Genomic DNA, 27,432 nt, shown 5'->3' on the forward strand with positions numbered 1-27,432 from the left:
TTATTCATCAGGTCATTACGTGTAGATATCACGTAGAAATTAATTATGCAATATAATTGATTTTCTCTTGAGATTCGTTCCATGTTTCTTCGATCTCCCGATTAAGGCACTAATAAAGATAGACATGTAATTTAGATCTGAGAATTGGTTTAAAAATCAGTGATGCTTTTGTCGGATTGTGTTTGTACTTGACAAACCGATAGTTATTACAATTGATTAGTATATAATTCGATACCCTGAAACTGCTGGTAGCTTTTAAGTACAGTTAGTTTCCTGACATTCAAAAAGAAATATGAAAAACAGAATGGCAACAGTCAAAGTTTTATCAACAACAGGCATTCACTTTGCTTGGCGTTTTTTTAATAGTTTTTTAGGGGATAAGTGTAAGACAGTATGAGACAGAGTGCGACAAGCTTGTTTATTCAACAACAAGGTGTGAAAGGACGAAACTTTGCAAACAAAGCTTGTTTGTATAAGAAATATTGGACAAACGTGTACCATCCTTACATATAGATTCTCTAATTAACATTACTTTATTATCCTTTTTATATTACTAGAATTTCTAAATTGAACGTTATTCTAATTATTAAACGACATTTCCAACTTATTTTTAAAATTAGTTTTTATGTTGCATTGTTTTACCACAGACTGTGGGAGGAATTATATCTCACGAATATGTTAAGCCCGCCAAATACTTCAATGGTTTGTCCCTAGTGAAACTTTTTATCAGTGACTATCGATTGTAGACGTCTCTCATATTTGATTTTCTCTATGTGTTCGCATAAATCAGGTGGTCAAGTTTTTCTCGTCTGAATTGTTTTGTATTATTAAGCTGATGTAGCTTCTCATACGTTATATGATCTTATATGTTTATCTTATGGTTTGAAGGCCATACGTTGACCGATAGTTTCCTATATCCATGTCATTTGGTCTTCTGTTGGTAGTAATCTTATTGCAAGCATACCTCATCCTTTTATATTTATATAATGCTACTTTAAGTTGTCATTTTATTACAATAGGCATGCAATAGTCGAATTAAGTGTGAGAAAATATCCTTTCTCAATTAGCAATATATTTCTAGCAAGTTTTCAGTAACTGCAGGCATTCTTTGCTTTAAAAAGTGATGTTCCTTTGCTTTATATTTTTGTGCCATTAATCTATACACCATATCATTTCATTTCAGTTACATATCAATTCTATGTTATATTAAATTGTGTTATGGTTATCTTTTATATATACATTAAATTTTATAAAACATTCAATAATCCGAAAGCCGAATTATTCCTGAAGAAATTTGATATGAAATTCTACATTTTTCTTCATTCGAATTTTAAAACACCAAAATAAGTAAACACAGTAATTTCATCTTTTTTTGTCCAATTTGAAAGACAGCAATATTTTGAAATGCGATACTGAAACAGATAGATTGTTATTGATACTCCAATGTATCACTTTTGTATTTGAGCTCTCCAATAATACACGAGAGTTCTCGAATTTATATGTTTTGTTCATTTTGTTCAATCTTTCCATTTCCTTTTTGTAGTTTTGGAGATTGGCTTTTTATTGTCTTTATTTTCTGACAAAAGCGGTGTCGGTTTTCCTTTATTTTCTATGTGTTATCACTGCCAATTGCTTTCTTTCTTTTTATTATAAATAAAAACTACATTTTCTGGTAAGTTAAAACCAAAATGAAAAGATGTATATGAGCTGCACATTATTCAAATTAACAAATTAAAATTTGAATTATAATTGATGTTGTTTAAACAAGATAAAACATACCTAAATATGTATTGCTATATAGTCATAATATGTAAATACACTCATCAAAGATACCAGGATTGAAATTTTATGGTAACGGCAGACGCGCGTTTCGTCTATAACAGACTTATTGGTGACGCTCTAATAAAAAAAAATGTTAAAAAGTCCAAATTAAGTACGCAGTTGAAGAGCATTGAGAACTGAAAAATTCTTATAGTTTTGCCAAATACAGCTAAGGTAATCTATTCCTGAGGTAGAAAAGCCTTAGCATTTCAAAAAAGCATAATTTTGACAACAGTTAATTTATAATTATGAACATATTAGTGATAACTCAAGTCAACACAGAAGTGCTGACTACTGGGCTGGTGATACCCTTGGAGAATAAAAACTCCACCAGCAGTGGCACCAACCCAGTGCTTGTAAATATACTCATCATAGATACCAGGATTGAAATTTTATATTTACGCCAGACGCGCGTTTCGTCAACAAGACTATGCATTTTTCAAAAATAAAATAAAAAGTATTGGTCACCGTGCTATTTTTCAAGCTATGAGTCGTTGAAAATTGCATAAAATTGGTCAGATTGTTTATGAAAAAATATATGGGTGTGCATAAAAAAATTCTATGAGATAAAATTTTGAGATAAATTTTGAGAAGATAAGTTTTATTATATGTTTTAAGAAAAATGGTGTTACCGAATTTGCTACAAGAAAAAATGAAAAATTCCCTATAAGTCAGGTATAATTTTTTACTAAAAGAGTTATCTCTCCTTTAATGGTTCATTTGAAAAAACGATTCTTAAAACAAAACTATGTATATTTGTTTAAATATTTTGAATAATACAATTCAACACCAAGTTTTCTTTATATAAATAAACAGTCTAACCATTAAATTAAAAATCTGTCTCTAAATTTGCAAAATTTGGGCAAATAACTACACCGATTTTGTACTGAGATTTTACAATCCAAGATGTTGATATACTATGAATCTACCTTAAGGAAAAACAATTCCTAAAAAAAGTGCTGCCAAATACAGCTAACGTAATCTATTCCTGAAGTAGAAAAGCCGTAGTATTTTAAAAAAATTAAAATTTAAAAAAAGTTTTGTCAACAGTTACTTGATAATTATAAACAAACCAAACAAATTGTGTGATACATTCTTTAAATATTCTTAGTTTTGCATTGAGAATACACGAGTTCATTCGTGATTTATGTTTTTGTTCGTGTTGTTAAATCTTAATTTTGGGGGTAGTGTTTGGAGGATTGATTTTTTATCGTCCTTTTTTGACAATACATGGTCTCGGTCTTCTTTTAATTTTCAAGTTTATTATTGAGACTGGGTCCTTTTTCTTACGTTTGTAGGTCACATAATCCGATTTAAATCCAAGATTTATCAAGGTGTACAATTTGAATACTGTGTTGATCAGTATTACCATTGTTGGTTTTTTTTAATAAAATAAAACAAACCTAAATATGTATTTAAACATTTGTGATGATGTTTCCTGAAAATATTCATGTTTTGACATTGCATGTACCTTGAGTTTTGATCCTAGTAACCTCAATATATAGAGAGATCTTTATTTCATTATATGGTCATATGTTCCAGTAAGGTTGCAAGCTGAAGTAAAGTAAATAAGTAAGGTTTACTGGCGGAATGACGGATGAACGGGTCAAAAATTATATACTGCGACTATTTAATAACGTGGGTATAATAATAGCTTATCCTACTAAAAGTAAGTCATGATTAAAACCTTGAAAAAAGTCAAAGCATAAGCTGCGCTTCACATTAACTTTGTCAGCAAAAGATTGCTATTGGGAAAGATTTATTGATGAAAGAAAAATTGGAAGTTATATAACCTATTAGCTTTTATGTCTTCCATCACCAGAAAAGGGAAATTATCTTATATTTTATCTATATTTGTACGAAAAGAGTTGTCAGTTTATAAGTCTATATATTCCATGGAGAGTTAAGAAGAGATGAGCTCGATCGCCAGATATTTGCTAATTTTCCAGTTGAGATTTGATTTGACTGATGTCTGGGTTAATCGGTCTGCAATCATCCCTGATTGATAACGTGACCTTTCGGTATATAATTCCCTATAAAAACTTACATCCGGACTACCGATAAATTCACAGCTAAATTAATAACTATACGTCAAGTATACTATTTTGATTGAAGCCTTTATTGATAGCTTAAGAATATGTAAATATGTTCTACAGTCGCGAACTTGAGAGATCGCTGATATTCACAGCACGAAAACTTCTACAAAGAAAAATAGATGGAATCAAATAAAAACATATACTAATTGTCTTCTGTAGACGATTGAAGATGTCGATTGCGAAGTGAAATTGACAAGATGCAAATTTATTCAATCGTCTGAAATATAAATCTATGTTGACATTTATCTATATGAATCCACACAGGATGTAACTATCGACATCTTTAACGGGATCTTGTCAGCTGTGCCTCAGAAGTTGTTCTAAAGGAGACTACTTGTTGTTACGTTTTGGAATCCAAATCAATCAAAACGATATAAAGAATTTACTTGCTAAGTTCATTTAACTTTTCAGGATTTATATCGCTTAATATAGGAGGAACTAGTATAAATTTTACATAACAGTTGTGATTTCCTTATTGTTGTTTAAACGCAATGTAGCAGTGAGAAAAAATCTAATTACAGGATCATTCGCTTCCTTTTTAACACGTATTCAGTACAGCTATCAAAAGAAAACTTTTAAAGTCTGTTATTAAACAGTAAATCACAAATTTACCATAATAGCATTATCGCTAAGCTCATCAGAATTATTTATTTTTTTAGGTACAAACTTACTTGTGTAATAGTCTATCGATTTAATGAAGTGGATATCCTACCTTAGTGCTTTGTTTTCATTCCCATTGATACTTTTGGTGGATTAATTAACATTATTTCAAATTAGTACTAACAGAAAATATACATGCAAAAACGTGAGAAAATTATGTAATTTTAATTGGTACCTACATATAGAAAAATATGAGATTTGTTTCCCTGAAAATAACAAAAAAGAATGAAAATTACCAATATCAGTAAAAAGTACAGTAAAACAAAAGAGGAAAAGAGGCGAGGATACCAGAGGCACATTCAAATTCATGAGTCGAAAATAAACTGACAACTACATATTTAAAAAAGAAAAGGACAAACAACATATCAAAACACCTAACATAAAAAAAAACAAATACTGAGCAACACGAACCCATCTATCTATGGAATGCAATATTTCACAGAACTTCTTGTTTATTCATAAACTAGTGCTTGTATCCATATTAACACGATTTTACACTGTTTATAAATATCAAAACCTTGTAAAATGGAACGTGTTTTATAATTCTGAAAGGTTGTTTTTTGACAAATAAGATATGTGATGAGCTCAAAACATAGTTTGCATAATCAACACATGTAGTCGAATGACATAAATATGGGGGTTCTTCATCATTACTTATTATCATTTACACCGAAATAATTTAAAACCACTTCCTGTTATTGTTTTCCACAGAAAACTAGCTTTCCAAATAAATGGAATGATCAAACATGTTTTGCATTAACTGAAGAATTCATGCTGCACGTTTTTCTAATTTATATAGTTTTTATTTCAATTTTACAACAACGGACGGAATTCACACACTGACAAAAAAAAGTTATGATATCCTTGTTTTGTTTCAGGGTTTTACAAGCGACATCCACTAATTTTACTTTATTTCCACATGCGCCAGAGTTAACACGTGTTACATGACGATTACAGAAGAAGACGTCAAAGTAATTGTATATTTGTAAATACTGTACTAATTAATGCAATGAACTTTAACCCATATAATCGTTTCAGCTGTATCTCTGGTTCGGACTTATTAATTGATGAGGAACTCATTTTTCCCGGAGTTCCGACTCTTGTGCCTGGCATTGCGCCATTTCCTCTCGTCAGGCACTGTGAATTGTGTCATTGGTATATTCAAAGTTCTAAATCGTCTTCGCTCTAAAATATCTCACTGTGATTATATGTATCCAACTCAACTTTCATAGTCTAGACATTGTTGGCTAGAATCTTAACCATATACGAGGTAATCGTCTAACCAGATAACCTTCCTTGTTATTTTGGGGCTGTTTTGAAGGGGGTATTTCTCAGGAAAGAACAAATGAAGCATCGAATAATGCCATATCAGCTCGACTATCTCTCGGGGAAAGATCTATGAGAGATCCAGATATTGACGAATTTCCTTTCTTAGATCTTTCAAGTGGCGTAATCCAGATTAACTTTCTCTCAATGGATTTATGACTTTTGAACACCAGTTTACAACTGTTGACTTTATATGCATAAAAAAGAGCTATTCAAATTGTCTTTCTATATACTTGATATCAAAACTTCACAACTGTTCATGAATAGAAAGTCTTGACACACTATTGTACTCATATAGAACATTACTCATAGACATATTCTCAAAGGCAAAACAAAAATGCATTTTTGAAAAAAAATGTATTCTTGTTTTTCATTTTTGCAAATTACTTTGTCTATATGCCTTTGTGTGTTTCTTTGATACCTATGACGTGGCTCTGTTCATATAAATCCCGTTTTTGCTAATATGTTTTGTCTATATGCCTTTTTGTAATTCCTGGTGACATATTTGTTTCTTTTTATAGTGATTAAGATGATAACACAGTGTTGACTGCTGAACCCCATATTTTGACATTTTTACCTATTTTGTCTGTTTGTTTTGTTCACACATCGATGTCAATATAATGAAATTTGATGCGACTATCACATAAGTGAGAGGTTTAGCTAGCTTCAAAACTAGGTTAAATCCACCAGTTTCTATATAAGAAAATGCCTGGTCCGAGTGTGGGAAATGACAGTTCTTGTCCATTCGTTTGATGTGTTTGAGCTTTTGATTTTGCTATTTGATTACGGACTTTCCGTTTTCAATTTTCCTCGGAGTTCAGTATTTTTGTGATTTTACTTTTTATATGCTGTCTTATCACTGTCAGAAGTATATTCAATAACACATATTATAATGAGTGCTGTTAAAAATCTTATAGATCCGAGTGAATTTGAAACTGTCTCCTAATACTTTTTATGATAAATATATATAAATGAGTGAATTTTAACTAGGCTCTATGACAAAAGTGCCGATTTTAGCTTTCCAATTTCTTATAATAAAATGAATGTTATTCAACTCACAAACAACATGTTGTTGTGGACTATCTTCTTTAGAAACTAGTACCAGAACAGTCATCTCATCTGTAATATTCACAATTGTGACATTTTAAAGAGTGTGTATTCAAAAAGCTCGTGGTGCATGCATATTAAGAAACCTGTTGCAAAAAATGTTAATATTTTTAAAAGTGGCAAACTTTGTAAGAGTATGCAAATTTAGAAGAATTTCAAATCATTGCCAAAAAACATCTATCCACCCTATTTTGAAGTTACCCTCATTTTGAGTTAGAAATGGTAGGTTTTTTGTTTCTGTGTGTCTGGTCATTCGAGAAATATCTAGATAAATATTTGTCAAAATGGTAGAAAATTAATTGTTGATTTTTAGTGCATTTCAGGCAAATCATATCTTGAAATACCAGAACAGGAAAAAGGAAAAAAATGTTATATTTATGGCCAATTATACTTTTTGAAATTAAATTTATGTAAATGCAGGGTTTTTTTGTTTGTGTTGTTTTCACCACTGCTTCATTCTTAAGCAAATTGACACTGTAAAATTAGTCATTAAAATAAACATCTTATAATTTTTTGTTCATTTTATATATTTTAATGCTTTGGTTGTAGACTCTGAATATATTTCAAATGTATAAATCTCTTATTACAAAAAAATACAGTATGTTCCAATTATAAAGTTCACTATTAGTTTGAAATATACGGTTTACCTGTTTGACTTGTGATGTAAGCCATCACTTATCCAGCAATATATCATTTGTGTAAATATCCAGAAATTATTTATTACAAGTTTATTACATTTTTTCTCTTTCAATTATCAAGTAAGGGGAAAACATTAAGTTATTTAATGAGAAATGGAAGCTGAAGGCAAGTGGCTTGTTACTCTATCATACCTTTATGTAATTGCTTCATACAGACTATTACAATTAATCTTTCTGAACAAAATGTTTTAAATAAGTTATTGTCACAAGTGTATTCAATAAATCTTAAACACAAAAACAAGGCAATAGTTGTTTGTCATATGGCGTCGGTAAAAACCACTGCAGAATACAAATACGCTGGGAAATTACTGGAGGAAAATAAAAATAACAATAGATTAGCACAATGAATAAATAAGACGAAAAGACAACATCATTTATAATCCACTTCCGAAACATGTTTATTTTGCATTTTCAATTTATTGCAACGCAAACTCCGAAGCGTATGCAATTTGTCTTCAAATTTTGCAATGTGTGTTCTCTAAATAGAAATGTCATCATTTAGGCCTTTATTTTAAATTACAACTTCAATACAACCCCATGAAGGTATATTAGGTGGTTAAGTGGTATGGTTTTTTTTATAAATGGCATAATATGACAGTTGCTTCGCATACGTTCCTTTGATAAATATAGTCGAGCGTAAGGTTTTGTAAGGTTACACGGACTTGCGTTTTGTCTTTTGGTGGTATTTTTAATTTACATTGGAGTTTCTTTATGCTTGTCATTCACTTTCGTTGAATATCTATTTTCAATTTCTTTATGTATACTACTGTCTTCTTAATTTAATTTTTTTATTTTTTATTCCTGTAATTTTTATTTCTTTATTCCTGTAATATATAAAGTCAACAGTAGTTTACCGGTGTTCAATAGTAATAAATCGATAAAGCGGGGGGAACGGGTCACAATCCACAACCGCGGGAATATGACTTGAAGTGATTTGGCAATTACTCATCATAATTCGTTGATTTTACCAAATATTTCAGTTTCTTTTATGTACATTGTGTGTTTATGTCAAAACATTAAAGCTGCATGTAGTTTTCTTGAAATCTGTCTAAGTTTGTGATAACATTAACGGTACCATTTCGATAATAAATGTCTCTTCAGTGATGATCGATGCCAAAATACCTGATAATTCAAAACTTCTCCCAAAAAAATATTCCAAAATGGACAAACGTATTGGCAAAGCTGGCCAAACACAGTGAATCCGTCGTTACTGAACAAGTGCAACTAAAACAAACGCCAATGCAAACTACGTAGAAACGAACTATTTGATAACAAACTGCTATATCCCTGACTTGGTACAGGACATTTTTAGAAATAATAATGAATTGAATCTGGTTTTGTGGTTGGCCAAACCTCGCGCTTATACATGTATAGCTATGTTACACTTATTTTTTACGAAAAAAGCCAGTAAATTTATGTATTACTGAACAATCATTACACCTGGGTTTTCGATATCACAAACTAGTCAAAACATTTACTAAATTGTACCATCGGTATAAGGACATCATTCGTAAATATAGCTAAACATGCAAACTTCTTATACGTTCAGGTATTTCACATCCAATATTTTATGGAAATAAGCACAAAAATGTCAGTATTCACCTCAGAAGCTAACAAAACCTTTAAATAGACTTATTAAGAAGTGATATAGTTACGATACTGTTATCAGGTCATTAAAGATTGCATATTTTGGCGTTAATATTGATTCACTTATAGGGTCTTTGAATCGGAACTAAACACATTTATTTAAAAACCAGTTGTTGGCATGACACGGGTTATGTTCTTCTCATATATGTTATGATGGTATGATACTAAACCCCATCACGGGAAGGATTGTGCCTGATATTCATATGATGAAGAAATAATCTTTCAATCAGTTTAATTGAAGTCTGGAGCTGGCATGTCAGTTAACTGCTAGTAGTCTGATGCTATTTAAGTATTATTGTCATTTTGTTTATTTACTTTGGTTACATCTTCTTACATCAGACTCTGACTTCTCTTGAACTGAATTTTAATGTGCGTTTTGTTATGCGTTTACTTTTCTACATTGGCTAGAGGTATAGGGGAAGGGTTGAGATCTCATAAACATGTTTAACCCTCCGCATTTTTGCGCCTGTCCCAAGTCAGGAGCCTCTGGCCTTTGTTAGTCTTGTATTATTATGTTTAATTTTAGTTTCTTGTGAACAATTTGGAGCTAAGTATGGCGTTCATTATCACTGAACTAGTATATATATTTGTTTAGGGGCCAGCTGAAGGACGCCTCCGGGTGCGGGAATTTCTTGCTGCATTGAAGACCTGTTGGTGACCTTCTGCTTTTGTCTTCTCTATGGTCGGGTTGTTGTCTCTTTGACACATTCCCTATTTCCATTCTCAATTTTATTAATGAACACTTAATGAAACTCACGTTTCCTTTTATACACGTCGTCACATGTTATACAGACGCAAATGCATATATATGGATTTAAAATTTTTCTCTAAATTTCTGTTTAGCATACTTGGTCATGTATATTCTACCTGTAAGTGCCAGAATATGTAACACATAAAAAACGTAACACTGAAGCCTTTAAATGGAAAAAAAACACAAAAATGTATATACCACAGTTTTGCTACTGGGCCTATTATTGTTAGCTCATAATAATGTTATTTCGGATAAGAGTGACATTGAGTTTTTTTCAACGAAAGCTTCCGATTCCCGTACATAATAAGATACTTGATTTCGGAATACCAACATCAGTACAGCTCGAGGCTGAAAATCGGGAAGGCAAATAAATGAGACATCAATGCTTTCAGTAACGACGGCTTCACTGTGTTTGATCAAATTTCCAATACAAAATGACAAGATCTTGTGATGAAGACTTTCAAAACTGGAAAGGAATCATTCTAAATACTAGAACTGAAATATCTTTAAACATCTGGACGGAAAATTAATAATTTAAGTATGACTCACATGCTTGAGGACATATATTTACTACAGTTTACTATTTTAATACATTCTCTGTATATTTAGCTACTTAGTATATTTATGGACAATTATTGTCGTCCTCTGTACAAACTACCGAATTTTTATATTTTTCAACATGTAAAATTTGGTGTATTATATAAGCCTGTGGCAAATTTTACAGTTATGTATTAGTTATTTGAAATAACTATTATCAGACTATTGTTCAAATCCTAGCTCTCGAAGTCGTTGATACGAAAAACCCAGTTCACAGTGCTTCAACCCTATCATTGATAACAAGAAATGGTGGAAATCCAGTTTATTTTTTAATACTAAACTTGAACAGCTAACCAATGCAAAAGGAACTAAACCGTTTCGGAAGTTCATGGTTTTCATCTTTGATATAAGCGCTTTATGTATTTAAATGTTTTTATTTATCAGTCCAAATGAATTGTTGTTTTGTTTTGTTTTGATTTGTTTTGGTTTTTTTGTTGAGTTTTTTGTTTGTTTTGTTTTTTTAGTTTTTTTTACAAAAAAGGTTAATACGCAGATGGTATACCGAAATCTGTATGAATGTCAGGTTATAAGTATTATGGTTACGAAAAGCGCGTTGTGTATTGAAGTAGAAGTATTGTATCTTTAATGACTTTTTTCAAATAAAAACCAAATCAGTCAGTCTCATGTAAATTTCAAACGTATTATGATCATTTAAATCAATTATTTGCTGATATTTTTTTTTGCAGCTACCGTCGTTTAATTTCAATGTCATACCCAGTTACATATCCAATGGTCAAGAATTCGTGTAAATCTAGACTACTTTGGTAATTATTACTTTAGTAGAGTTTCCGTCAGTAATGGGGTTTAAAAAAAGTGATTTGATTGAACAAGTCAAACAAACAATAGAAATTATCGGAACTCTAAATCTATATTTGTCAACATGAGATAAAAACTAAATTCGCACATTTATTTGTTTTATAATATTCACAAAAAGAAGCTACTACAGAAGAAAATAATTTTAATTTGGTCTTTGATTTCATAGCTAATAATTTACAGTTTTTTTATTCATCTCTTTGAACTACGCATGTGCAAATTATTATTTATTTATATTTATTCTTTTATTATTTATTATTTGTTTATCTACTTTTAAAACTGTTTTTTTCTCATTTTTTTTCTTTTCTGACTGCATTCAAATCAATTTAGGATACGGTTTTGAAGGATAAATTGAAACACTAACACATGCAACTAATGCCAATGAACACAATAATTACGTCATAGGAATAGCATTGTCATAAATGCACAAAGTGGAATGATGACGTTATTCTTTTATGAATATTACTTAGAATGAAATTCATAACAGTGTAGCTATGGCCATTCATTGACTGGGGGAAATTAGGTGAACGTTCGTCTGTAATGCCCACTGCTCACGACGTACTTATCATAGAAATTTAAACTGTGAGGTCACCAAAGGTTCTAAACGCCTAAATAAAATAATTAAAAATACTAATCAGGAATAACCTTTGTAATTTGAAAATAAATAAAAATGGCCTTCAACACGGAGTCTTGGCTCACACCGAACAGCAAGCTATAAAGGTTGAATACTTAAAATTCTTTACTTGATTTTTTGTTATGGTTTGAACATCAATTTTCCTAATATGATATCGCACGTTCTTTCAGATTATTTTTTTTACTTAATTGGCTTTAAAAGTTACAATGCATGATGTCGTCTGTTTATGTAGTTCATATGTGTTTTTCGTTTCTCGTTGGTTTTCCCGTTTGAATGGTTTTACACTTGTAGTTTTGGGGGCCTCTATAACTTGCTGTTCGGTGTGAGCCAAGGCTCCGTGTTGCAGGTCGTACCTTGACCTATAATGGTTTACTTTTATGAATTATTACTTGGGAGGAGAGTTGTCTCATTGGCACTCATACCACATCTTCCTATATCTATCTATATCTATACATTTTTTTTTTCAACAAAAGAATACATCACAAGAATATAAGTTTTGTAAGAAACGTGAGAAATTGTGTTGGACTTGAAGATAAGGCAAAGTGACAAATATCTGAAAGAATGAATCGTTTTATGGTATTAAACAAAGAAATCAAATGATTTTTTAATTATCCAGAACTCTTCACAAACAAAACCCACATGTATACGAATTGAATAAATAGTAAGCCATTCTTAAATGATCACACCGTAGAAGTAGTTGTGCTCTTAATCAATGATATATTTTGTGAATTAACCCCATCAACTTAATAGTTTTTTTTACAATGGATAAACCCTTTTTTTTATTATTATTAAATAATATCATCTCTGAACATTATTATTCTTATAAATGACACGGTTGTATGTGATGATTATAATAAATATTTAAAACAAATTCCTTTCAAGCTTTGTAAAAAGAAAGTTTCATTTTATGTATCGGAATGTGTAACAAGTGAATATTTCAATCCCCACTGGAAGGCCTCTGACAGACTGGGTGAGCATAAAATCATAGCCTTTGACAAACAAGTTACAGCCTACAAACGTTTTACTGTCGACCACACTGTTATGCAATTAATTCTATATCGAATATAAAATATGCAATTATTGCTATCATGACTATTATTGACACTCATACCAAATCTTCTTATTTCTATTACGACTTTTGTGGACATGCTGAAATCTTTTAAACTTCTTGAATGGTATCCTCAAGAACACTCAAATGTCCTCACACATCTGGAAGACAGCCAATTTCATGAGTCAACCATGACTCACAGACTTGTAGACATTTATTAGACACAATCTTAATATGTGTAAAGTGTATCATGGAAAAATCATCGTAATTCTATGAAAATGTAAAATATAGAGTATTTTCAATCGTTTAAATATGAAAACTTTAATATATCAAAGCAGCCTAGCCTAGAGGGAATACGTCTGCTTAGAACAGGTTACTTACACTTGTCAATACCAAGATCTTTGTGGAATTCTAGTATTCGGTATTAATAACATTTTAGTCCCAGGTGTATGTTCATCAATTAAGGCGATATAAGTTTACCGATGTTCACATATTGTTTATCGATTAAGACATGACAAATCAAAATAACAAATAGAAAATGAGTGACATTCCTGATAATTCATAATTCATTTCCTTAAAATGACGCTGAACAAACATTACTTGCCATTAGAGGGTTTAGACTATTGTGTAATGGCTTTCATAGATGCACTGAAAATTTGGTCTTTCTTCAGCGGATCAAACTTAAGATTCTTTTTATTATGCTAAGTAATATGGGTAATATGCATATTGTTTGCCAAAATTGCTTATATTATTAGATACAAATAACAACAGTAAACCACGTATATAAGTAGTTGGTACCGAATAAATTTTAGATTGAATGACATCAAATTAATCTTTAATAACAAAACGTAAAATCACAAAAAAACTGAACTCAGAGGAAAACAAATCGCAAAGTCCCTTATCACATGGAAAAAATCAAATGACAAAGTACATCAAAAACGAATGGACAACAACCGTCATGTTCCTGACTTGGTACAGGCATTTTCAAATGTAGAAAATGCTGGATTAAACCTAGTTTTATAGCGCTAAACCTCTCAATTTGTTGACAGTATCATCAAATTCCGTTATATTTACAATGATGATATAAAGTATCTTTTTTGTCTTTGCCTGTTGTATCCGTCATTGATCTACACTGCATGCAAACGCTCGACAACATCAACCAACGGAACGAATAGAAAACAACTGTCATATTTCTGACTTGGTGCATGCATTTTCCGAAAAACTTTGAATTTTTCGAAAAACTAAGGATTTTCTTATCCCAGGAATATATAACCTTAGCCGTATTTAGCACAACGTTTTGGAATTTTGGGTCCTCAATGCTTTTCAACTTTGTACTGTTTGGCTTTTCAACCATTTTGATATGAGCGTCACTGATGAGTCTTATGGCTCTCTGGCGTATTAAATTATAATCCTGATACCTTTGACAACTATTATAGCTAGATAAAGATCCTACAGTTAGTAATAGTTCCAATATATTGCAACAATTTGGTGAACAATTCCAACATGCAGACATGCTAAATTAACATAATAGTCATTGGGTTTGATACTATATTACATGTTTAGTCATTAATTAATGTGCTAGGACAAACAAAAATATTTTACTGTACAAAGAACAGGACATACTAAATTTAAATTCACTATTACTTGGGGAAACAATTTTCGTTGATTTCATGAAATGAGGTAAAACTAACGCATATCGTATGTTTAATTTTAAAAGTTAACTAATGATATCTTGTTGAAATGCGAAACGCAGAAGAATAACAAAACAAGGGAAGTGAACATAAAGTCTTGTGATAATACCAGGCGTTTCTTCGAAAGGGTCCACATTTTATCTAAAACCGACTAAAACCAACTTTGTTTGAACACTCCAAAACTCTAACTCAACGATTCATCTCATAACTAAATAATCCAACTTGGCAAATTGTATAAACAACATTAACAATCCTGCAATGGGGATGACAAATTCAGAAAGATAACTCTTGAGAATTAGATGTCCACAGACAGTGGTAATATACAGTTGATATACAGTCAACGAATCAATCATTCTAATAGTTGAACTGATCTAATGTCAGTTTTGCCTGAGTAAATTTTAGCTCTAGCTTCAATATCACCATCCAGAATGTTTTAAAATATAATGCATCGGATAAATCATGCAATCGGTAGCTTAATCACATTTGGGTTTCACAAGATAACTTACTGTGCTGGCGATTGAGAAAAAGATGTTTATTTATAATTAGTCAATAAAAAAAAACGTTTATTAAAGAACAGAAACAAAATAAACAACTCAAGAAAAGCACTGATCTACCCTATAGAGCACTGAACAAAACACAGTAAATGAGCAGTCTGAACCTAAACGAAAATATTGAATATATGAAGCACCTGTTTGGTTTGCTTACTATAAAATTATGTCCTTATCATTCTAGAAGGAAAAAATGGATCGTAAATTACGAATAACAAAAATTTAAGAAAACAAAATTTCAGAACGTTCTATATAAGATATCGATACATACATTCCACAAGGTCAAATAAAGTAATTGATAGTCAATCAGAGATATCTAAAATGATTGTTTAAACTTATTGGGACAAACTTAACATACACGTCAAGAAAGCTTGTTTCAAAATGCACATATAGTGCAGCAATAAATTATCACTTGCTTGTAGTTCTATATCGTCATGTACTTGTATGATAAATCCATATCTTCATTTCTCTTTCAGTTTTCTATGAAACAGGGAAATAAATGAATAGGAAATACACTGAACTTATATGTGTTTGCTTCCGTTTTTCCAGTTATAACAGTAATAACACATTTTAGATATCAACGATTTATCTTCATAAATGGCCAACTTATCGTCACCAAATCAGTGACTAAGACGTGAATCATAATCGAGTGTTTACACAGATGCCAAAGGGAAGAAGACTGCCAAGGATCAATTGCTCTTAAAGGTATTAGATTGCATAGTAATTAAATGAGCAGGACACTTGGCCACATTATAATGAGAAAATACATAAAAGCCATAATATACCTTCTGATAACGCCTGAAACAGTTTCTAAAAGTAAATCAAACTATTTGCAGTTTGTCTCGCACACCAATGTTTTGCTAGTTAGATCTTTTGAGATTACATGTAGTATGTTTCATGCGTCTTTTTCAAAGCGCAGAAAACCGCTGTACTTAAATTGATCTGGAATTCTTTTTATGTTGTTTTAAGAATACTTTGAAAAATATTAAAGAAGATACCAAAGGGTATAATAAAAATCAAAACGTACAACTACCTCACAATTACATTTCTTTGTTCGATGAACCTTGAAATCAGGGTCAAAACCCTAATTTGAATTGATAAAAGTATGAACAAAGTTAAATGATTATGTCATCAAGGTGACGTCAAGTCAGGAATATGACAGATGTTTCCCATTGGTTCGATGTGTTTGAGGTTCATGCGACTGTGATGCATGTGAGAGATTTGGCTGGCTTTCAAACCAGGTTTAATTAACAATTTTCTACATAAGAACATGCCTTTATCAAGTCAAGAATATGACAGTTATAATCCGTTCGTTTAGTGTGTTTGGGCTTTTTATTTTGCCATTTGGCTAGCGACTTTCCGTTGTAAATTTTCCTCGGATTTCGGTATTTTTGTTATTTTACTTTTTGATAAAGGACTTTCAAATTCATATTTTCATTGGAGTTCGTATTTTGTTGGGGTTTTTTCTTTCTTTTTGGAGCTTTCAACCTAAATAACACTTGAAATAAGGTTCAACGGACTGGTCAATAGACCGGAAAAAATTTACTTCGCTATCATTTTAGGCCGACAATAAATAAAAAAGACAAATAACAGGTGCAAAACACTATGCATATGAGCCAAACCAAAAACAATCATACAATTTATGTGCTCCTACATCATTAATAGGAACTATCGTCTTCCTCTTGACAAGTAAAACGTTGGTGACGTCACAATGGATAATTCTGGGATTTTGACTTCGACAAGTTGAGCATATTCGTGGTCATATGTATCAGAATTATACAAGTATCAACAGGGTCCATGATACAATCAATTGCCATCGTCTTGTATTGACATTTAATCAACATATGTCAATAAACAAAGACAATAGTTGTATACCGCTTTTCAAAAGTCATAAATTGATTGAAAGAAAAACATTCTGGATTACAAATTAAAACCGAAGGAACCACATCAACTATAGGAGAAAAAACAACGGAACAACAAAAACACTGAAGTGCAACAAAAACAAACGCCAACATATATATGATGTTATATTTGTTATTCTCGTGGGATTTTGTCTGTTGCTTGGTCCGTTTCTGTGTGTGTTACATTGTAGTGTTGTGTCGTTGTTCTCCTCTTATATTTAATGCGTTTCCCTCAGTTTTAGTTTGTTACCCCGATTTTGTTTTTTGTCCATGGATTTATTAGTTTGAACATCGGTATATTACTGTTGCCTTTATTTATCAAGCCTTATTTCCTACATCTTAGATTTGTTTTCTTCTTTTTCTAATAGCATTCATACCAACCAACACACAATGTATAGAAGTACTATTTTTTTTTCTTTGTATTCAAAGTGTTATGTTGATAGTAATTGCATTTTAAAATTAAAATATGTAGATCGTTTGCTTCGAGTTCTATCAAATGAAAAATCTGTTATTGAATCTGATAAAATCGTATATATATCCAAACCACCATATGCTGTATTGCATTTCAGTTAGTTTGGAAGTTTTACGATAATAGGGCAGCTCTCAAACGACAAGTAGATGGCAATACTTGTAATACTTAGTTACTTAGTGATATTTCTATACTATAGCTATCAGTAACAAACTTCCATACTGTGATAAAGTTGTTTATCAAATAAAATTAGTTGAGTATAAGTACCCTTGTATTTATAAGCTTTAAAGTAGAATAACTCTATATATTATATACATATATTACAATAAGCGCACTGAAACTAATCTATTAAAATATATTGGAACTCAACTTCATGTGTGTGTGGAGCACAAGTCAACATATGTTCAGGATTACCACCGTTAGGAAATGTTGATTTCATAGTTTGGAAAGCAAACTGCATATAAAAAAAATAGTTTTAAAAAATGCAAAGACATCCACACTTATGAGGGCTTGCTGATCAAAAAATTAGTTCTGGAAATTTCTAGAGTATAATATTTCAACTGCTTAAATAGGCAATAGAGTTTTAGAGACGTATGTAATGGGTTTACTTTAAATGCCATAGAATCTATACATGTGCAACACGATGAATGACAATTGTAGTCATTTTTTGGTCTTTTTGGTTTTAAAAATTTGATTATCCCTGTTGTATCTTCCTATCTAACATTAACATTAAAGATATCAATTACATTGCAACCTGTTGTTATTAATGAGTTTTCTATCATTGTTTATGGTCAATATAGAACTTTATCAAAAACGTGGATGAAATAGAATCAATTTAACTTTTCTTAAAACTTCAGTTTAAAAATGATGTTTGATAAAAAATAAAATAACAGAAAAGGTAGAAGAGCAGATGATTCTATTCAAAAGTACCAAAAAAAAAACGAACTGCGAGGGACATCCAAAACAGAACGTATCAAATAACTTAAAATACATAAACGTATGGAAAACAACTGCCATCTTCCTGACTTGGTACAGGCATTTCCTTATGTAGAAAAAAGGGTGATTTAAACCTGGTTTTATAGCAAGCCAAACCTTTCACTGGTATGACAGTCGCATAAAATTATATTATATTGACAATAATGTGTGAACAAAACAGACACAATAGGTACAAAAGTCAAAACTAGGGGTACAGCAGTAAACAATTATTAGTTAAAGAGCACAGACTTCTACGGAACATCATATCAAACAAATAAAGTGTTAAGAAAAATATAAGAAGTTGAAGAGGACATTACAGTCTTTCTGCGGGAATTTCACTCTCTTTTTTTAACTTGAATGTTTGCCTTTTCTTTGATCAATCCCTAAAAAAGGTTAAATCACAAAAATAGAAAACATTTATTAGAGTCAACTTCAGACTACTTCAACCAAATTTCCTATTTCAAAGATTGATTTTCCAAGCTTTGAAAGACAACATTGTTAATGTCGACAGAAACCATTTAACTAAGTTTTCTTTGACCAAATGTTTGTTGTAAGACTTTGAGTGTCAACATGGCTTCAGATCAAAACTTTGATAGTGTTAACAGGGTATTAAATCGACTAGGTTTACATTTTTACATCTGATATTTCATACTTTTTGTAATATTTTTTAGAATTTTTTTTTAACCTTATTCACATTCTGTTTTTGCAATCATTCGATAGAAAAAAAATTAATACTCTTCGCTACCCACAAAAAGGGCAATGCTGCAAAATATGAAAATTTTAACCATCTATTTTACGTAAGACCGTCTTTATTGTCACAGGTTGTGTTGGATTGTCCTGTCTGAAAATCGAATTTATTCCTTCTCTATAGTATACCTATATACAGTAACCGCTTCAACCCTCCCTAGGAATATGTCACAAGTATCGTTTACATTACCATTTGAGTTAACATAGCTTATATACTACATATTAGTCCAAGAAGGTTGTTTTTATCAGATGCATTTGAATTCAATCCTTTGAAGGACTTAAATGTTGCCGGACAGCTGATGGTATTGCTTACATACGACAGTGAAATTGGAATTCTATATACAAGGGCTCTGCAAATTGATGAATTTCATTTATTAAGTATAAGCGATATTAATGTCGGTCAAATAGCACCCAGAAGCCCTTTTACTTCCTATGAGATTATGTCACGATACAAAAGTACACCATTAAAACGAATCGATTTCTGAGGTATTCAAATTCTAAGAGTACATAACCATAAAGAAAGAATAATGCTTCTTGATGTCTTCATCGTCCGTTAGCAGAATTCTGTGCAATTATAGACCTAAGACTAATGATTTCTATAATGTTTGTGTGAAATTTGTCTTTCCAACACAAACATGTTTTCTTTGGTAAAATGAATTGGAGATTAAAGAAATGTTATAACATACACCAAAAATTAAGTGACCTGTCCACAAGAATCATGCACAAATAAGTCGTGCAGATTTGAGTTTAACAAGATATCTTCAAATTCATAATTTTAAACAGAATTAAACACCTTTATGTTTGTCATTTATTTGGAGGGGCTAAGGTGGTTGGGTGGTCTACGTAGTCCAACTCAACTACTGTATCACAAGCCTGCCAACTTTGAGGTTTTGATTGACTACAAATTTTAGTTTGCCTGCTGAAGGTCGGTGGTTCTCTTCGTCAACACCTGTGTCCACCAACAATAAAAACGTACTACTACGGAAAAGCTAATAGTGCTACAAGTTGGGTTAGACTCCAATCAATCAATCAATTTTTTTATTATTTTCATTTTCTAGCTTGTATCTACAAGCCATAACAGAAATTGGATTTTATGGCTTATCTGGTTAAATAATCTAACATCAGGTCACTAAAATCTGTTTTCATTCGATTTCATTAAGTAAATTGGGTTTTTTTTGCATTTTCAATAAAAATGAAATCAACAATCATTCATATTATACACTACTAGTAAATATATGCGTCTGTATTTGTATATTCTCCGGGTGCATTTATAGAACTGCATTCCATTTTATCTAAGCTTTTAAATTCATACTAGATTATTGACGACTTTGAAGAAGTCAAAACATTAACTGCCTACTGTGTTATGAACCAACTGTATTTTCAAATATTTTGTACACTTAGGATATAACATGATAGTCAATAATAATAACTAGTCCATTGTTCTCTTGTTTTTCATACAGGTATTAACTTATGATCAAGTTCCGTGATGTTTCATTTAAACTTTAGGTATTTGAGGAAGGTATTACTCGTTCATAAAAATGTTAATACTTTATTATTTCTGTATCAGTGTTTGTTCCTTCCATGAAGGTAGTCCTCACAGTTTACCATTGTTCACGAACATGATGCGAAATGTATATTTTCAATTTACTATAAAAGTATTAAGTTCCCCAGCTGTGATTGAGATCCTTAATATAAACACAGGTGTCAGTCATTTTATAGATATTTGTAATGACGGGTACATCAAACATTTAACTGGCATACATAACCTTAAAATCTTCTTCTGTTCTATGAATTCAAATGACAGGGAAGGCAGGCTAACTTAAAAGGGTAAAAAAAACTAAACAGTGATGTTCCTGTATACGTTAATTGATTCTTAAAAGTAAATCATATACGCACGTATTTATGAATACAGGTCTTATGGAATTATACTGAATGGATCTAAATTGAAATAAAATGTAATGAACAAATATTGGAGCTGATCAAATAATTATAAGAAGCTTAGAAAATACCACTGTTGTGTATCTCTTACTTTAAACAGAACAAGGCAACATATACATAAATATTGCATGTCTGAATATTTGTAACTGGAAAGTAAGTAAAAAACCAAAAAACAATTCGTCCCTTTGGTCTATTACAGGAACCTATACCGTTTCTTAGTTGACTAAGGATCTAAATTGGTTTGTTTGTCTTTTGAAAATGTGCTTCCCGACCAGTGTTTTCTAGACGTTTGATTTTGCATTATAATTGTGTTTTTGTTAAGCTTCGTCTTTCCTTCGGACCATCGTTAATACCAATTCAAGTCTTCGACTTGGTCGCTTTAAAACATAACAATTATGAAACACTTAAGCAGAGATAACAAGTGCCGGAATTTCCACAAATCAACTATTGTTCTTTTAATCTATTCTACTGTTTAGTTGAAGGTTAAAAGAACTATTAATATATTTTCTATGGAAAACATCTTTTCGTTCATTTTTTTTCCGGTACTTACAAAGCACGAAGATAAGTCTTGAAAAATTGTATTTTTTATTAGAAATGTGAAGTAACAGAACATTGATCATACAGTATATCGAACAACAAAGATATTTACACAATAATAAAATCGCACTTTGGCTTGTGTGAAAAATATGATTTATAATTCAATATCATCACTCCTGATAAAAGATTACAATTCATAGTTTATCTGTTTAGTCTAAAATGTGCAGTATTTCATCGGCGATAACATATGTTCATGTCAACATTGGTGATCTCTGATGTTGTAATGTTTGTTTAGTTATGTCATTTTATCGACTGGTAATGCGAAGGCCGCTATCTTATCACGTGACCTGACATCTTATCACATGACAGCACAGTTTGTCGTCTTCCTGTTTTCAAAATCTTTCACTACTAACAGATGCCTCCTTCATAAAACCAAAAACCTTTATCATAATTCCCATTGTGATTTTGTAATAATGAGATATCATATGACGATGAGGTTTTTTTAAAAAACATCTATCATTACGGAACATCTCAGACAAGTACCAAAATAGTTTAAAATCATATGAGGAATTTTTACAATTAAGCAGGCTTTCAACTTTATGTTTGCTATCACTGTTACAGGTAAGGATGGGCCTACAATTAAGCTTCAGTCAACAATGGTTCCTCTCTCTTTACCTAGTGTATTGATTTACGGTAATTGGATATAAGAAGATGTGATATCAAAGTGCCAATGAGACAACTTTCCATCCAAGTCACAACTTAATAAAAAGTAAACCATTATAGGTCAAAGTACAGCATTCAACACGGAGCCTTGGCTCACACCAAGCAGCAAGCTATAAAGGGCCCATAATGACTAGTTTTAAACCATTCAAACGGGAGAATAAACGTTCATGTACCTTGACCTATAATGGTTTACTTTATAAATTGTTTTTTGGATGGAGAGTTTTCTCATTGGCACTCAAACTACATCTTCATATATCTATAATCTCTATGAAAAACGCGAAACGAGAAACACTTATGAACCCCATAAACAAACGAATCTGTGCTGCATAACGTCACAACTTCTCCATATAGTTGTCTTAGCTAATACTATTCTGATAGTATGATGATGTGTATTGCTGAGATAACTTTCTTTTGATTTTCAGTATATGCGAAAAAAAGAAGTATATTTCCTGGGGTTTTTTTTTATGTTATAAATATAATATAAACTTCACCGTTTCATTGCGTGTGCACCTCATAGAGAAAAGAATGCACTCATGTCAAAATTCTGACTAGCCTTTAAATTAAATATGAATTCGTGTTTAAACAAAAAGGTATTTTTTAAAATTTATCTGTCCTTTCACTTGAGAAATCTATAAATCTAATCAGTTGAAAGTCTGATATATTCAAGTGCGATCTTATCCCTAGTCAAACCTGGCTGACAGATGTCTGTCAATGGTTGACTTATCTAATCCTATATTTGTACATAAATGGAGACATTTGGTCCAGAAAAATTACGCTTTCTTATCGAGAAAGGTCATATACTAATACGGGTTAAACGATTTGTTTGCAAACATTGTTTGAGCGGGAAATGTAGTTTTCACACTATTTGACGCGTTATCACCATTACTGTTTAAGATAAATAAAACTATAATTTGTTTTGGTTTTTTATTTACTGGCTGCTGGTAAAAAATCAATTAAGACAAATATAAATCTTGACATCACACTCCTTGACCTACTGTGTTTGTTTGGTTGCTTACATTTTAAAAGTTAGTTGCGTCAAGTTCGTGTAGAACATTATGAAATGCCTTTGTTATATTTTTTACAAAAAAACAACATAAAAATAAAGGGAGAAAAACTACTCCTCATTTTGACAAGACAAGTTTGGATAATTCCCATATATTTGTTTAAGTATTTACATCCAATTATGCAAATCTAGAACAGTGCTATCACACAAACTGCTTAATACCGATTCTATTTTTCGGGTCACAAGGTTAAACTCAAATACGGAATCTAACAGAAGAAAGGGAGCAAGTTCACACACCAATGCAAAAGAAGTGATATATTACACTTTATTTTTGATTTTGCAGATACTGATATTCATTGTAGTTTGTTTTTTATCAAAGAAGTTGGATATTAAAACTATAATGAATGCTATTTAGATTCTTTCCAAATTTTCTACCATTGTCTATTAATTGTAGTGTCGTTCAAACCTTCATATTGCTTGATGCCAATTTTAGTACCTAAAATTAAAACAATATCATGATGTTTGTATGATTTGGACAACATTCAGGAAATTACAAAATGATTCAATTTGAATTCGAAAAAAAACACACCTTTAGATACACTTTCAAGCCGGTTGAAATTATACGTGTTTGTTATAATTCCCGTTATTTCTTTTTTTAAACAATGGTATACCATTGTTACATTTTTTTGGATTAACTTCCACTACCTTTCGGGGTCACTAGAGTATAATACTTTGACGGTAAGGTTATAGAATTAGAGTTTTGAATGAACTGACCAAAGGTCAGTGGATTGTTCTGGCCACTTGTTTCTTCTACTTCTAAAATTCCTCTAATGTATTTTGGTTTTTTATTGACAGAAGGAGAGCTAAACCTTATTACAAATCGAAAGTTTTGTGTATGTTAGCTTTTGTAACGAGAGGTATGTTCCTTGTATAAAAATCACCAGAAGAGATTAATTCTTTTTTAAATTCCTTCAAAATCTACTTTTGTAAACTAAGACACGCCTTTAAAAAACATTTTAAATAACATTAATAGGTAAACTATGTAATTGTTGAACACTTGTAAAGTATAACAGACTGTAACAGACCACATATCTTATTCTGATCAGAATGTTTTAATGTAATTGAACATTTCCATGTTTGAACACTGATTTTCTTTACTTAAGAGCACCACTAATTGATATGATTTCTCACGTACACAGAATAATTACCTATCTCAAGAGTTATTAATAATATTGGTAAAGGCAGAACAAACAAGACACAAGAGAATTGTTTGCTAAAGCTCTCATTCTAGCTGTTTGTACAAACTATCAATCATTTGTTATAACTTAATGGATGTTCTGTTCTTGTGTCGCCAATTCTAAACCAGTGTGTCGTGTCTCAATATACCCAATCTGTAGAAATGATAGGAAATGTCCACTCACAAGTGCTTGGAACGTCTTGTCCAAAGATTGTAAAACTTCTTCATGGTGTCCATGCTTTACTTAAGATAATTGGTTTGGAGTATTTCTAGCTACAAACATATTGACTGTTTATCTCGAAACTGAAATGTAATAAAATAAAGAATACAGAATAGTAACAAATGAACGGACCTCCACGGTTGATCCACAAAGAAACAAATAAGATATTTGGATATCAATGTTTCATTCCTGACTTAACACTGCACTGTCAAACAATAGTAGATATACAAAATATTGTTAAACATTGGATCAGCAATATTAAGTTCGATAACGTATACATGTCTTATTGTAGATAGAATATTCGATATGTTTAACTCAATTATTTGTTAACACCACGTTTTAAACTGTAAATTATATACTTTTTCTGTTCATTTTTTTGGTCAAAAATAAGGTTCAAACCGTTCCTGATATGATATACATAATTTTATATATAGTATACTTAATCAGATTTTGTCTTCTGTATATATATATAGTCTTTATTAGAATTTCAGGATAAAGCAACGTGCATGTATTCACACATTTTCCTAGTTTTTTTACATTTGAATATGTGTGTTCGACAAGGAATATTTTGAAAAGGGGTGGAAAAACAGGTTTATAATTAGTTTTATTGATAGACGACCATTGATGTTGACATCACAAATTGACTTTTTTATGCATATCTCAAATACGTTAATTTATTATATGAATGATGAAACAAAATTTGTTGAAGTGTAAATTGGTAATCAAATAAAACGAAAATAATGAAAATTGAAATAAATGGCTTATAAAACACTTTTTCATGAAAAAGTAAAATTGATTCATATTTTACAAACGCGAAATATGCTAATCTTATTATAACGTTGCACCGTAGATGTCATTTGCTTTGTTGTGTTTCATTTCACTTCTACAACATATATCTTTTAAATATTTTAATCATTAATATCAGTATTATCAACCTATCATTTATGTTTGAGATTTTTAGAAACATCCTGGAGGCTGTCCACAACCGAAAAAACATTGTACAATGCAAACAGTAAAATACAAAAATACCGAACTCCGAGTAAAATTCCAAACGGAAATTCCATAATCAAAATGCAAAATCAAAAGCTCAAACACATCATACGAGTGGATAAAACTGTCCTATTCCTGACTTGGTACAAGCATTTTCTAATGTAAAAATGGTGGATTAACCCTGGTTTTATAGCTAGCTAAACCTCTTACTTGTACGAAGGTCGCATAAAATTCCTTTATATTGACAACGATGTGTGAACAAAACAAACAGACATAACAGGTAATAATGTCAAAATATGGGTACAGCAGTCAACATTGTGCTATAATCTAAATCTCTATAAAAGATAAACAAGTATATGTAACAAAGAAACACAACAAGGCATATAGACAAAGCACATAAGTAAAAATTGAAAAACAAGAATACATTTTTTTTAAAAGATGCATTTTTTTCTTTTTAATTGACAATATGTGTAATATGAGAACAAAAGCATGTCAATAAGGATGCACAGTTAGACTACATCAGTACCCAGAATATATGCTTCAAGACTATCATGTAATATTTGTGTATTTATCAACAAGCTATACCAATACAATATCCGATGAACTCTTGCAAAACCGGATAAAGCAAGAGGGAAGTCTTTTGTTTTTTAAATGAACTGGGGAAAATGTATTCTTTATTTTGGTGCAAATGAAGCAAAAAAAGTGGCGCAAGCATAACGTTAGTGCAAATGAATTGTGGTGCAAAGGGAGATAGACGCCTGCTGCATAATACCTTATATAGAACAAAAAGTTTTAAAACACGTTTGTTTTTCATAAATTTAATTTTTTGTATTACATAATTTTATCTTTTATACTGTGTTTCATACTAAGGTAATTTATTATGTCCGTTTCTGAAGACTGCATGTAGACTACATATAATTGTTGTTTTCAGTTAGGATATAGTTATGATTCAAAGTGTTTATTGTTGGCATGTTTATATCAAAGTGTGTAGTTTCTAAGTAAAAGAGTCTTAATGGGTCTTTCCCCAGTTTCTTCAATCGTGGCTTTTACCCTCATACTTTTCAACTATTAAAAATGATAGTGAATGTGTAATATGTATTACGTAAGCTGTTATTCGTTAGTATTAGGTGCATCATGTTAAAATAACACGTTAAGCAATATTTTTACAGGAAAATGATTGTTAACATTATTTTAATTTGACCTCATGTCAAATTATGACATATATAGATGTCGCTGCCAGCATCAAGTGAGTGTC

The sequence above is a fragment of the Mytilus edulis genome, chromosome 4 (genome assembly GCF_963676685.1).
Source record: "Mytilus edulis chromosome 4, xbMytEdul2.2, whole genome shotgun sequence".
Taxonomy (NCBI): Eukaryota; Metazoa; Mollusca; class Bivalvia; order Mytilida; family Mytilidae; genus Mytilus; species Mytilus edulis.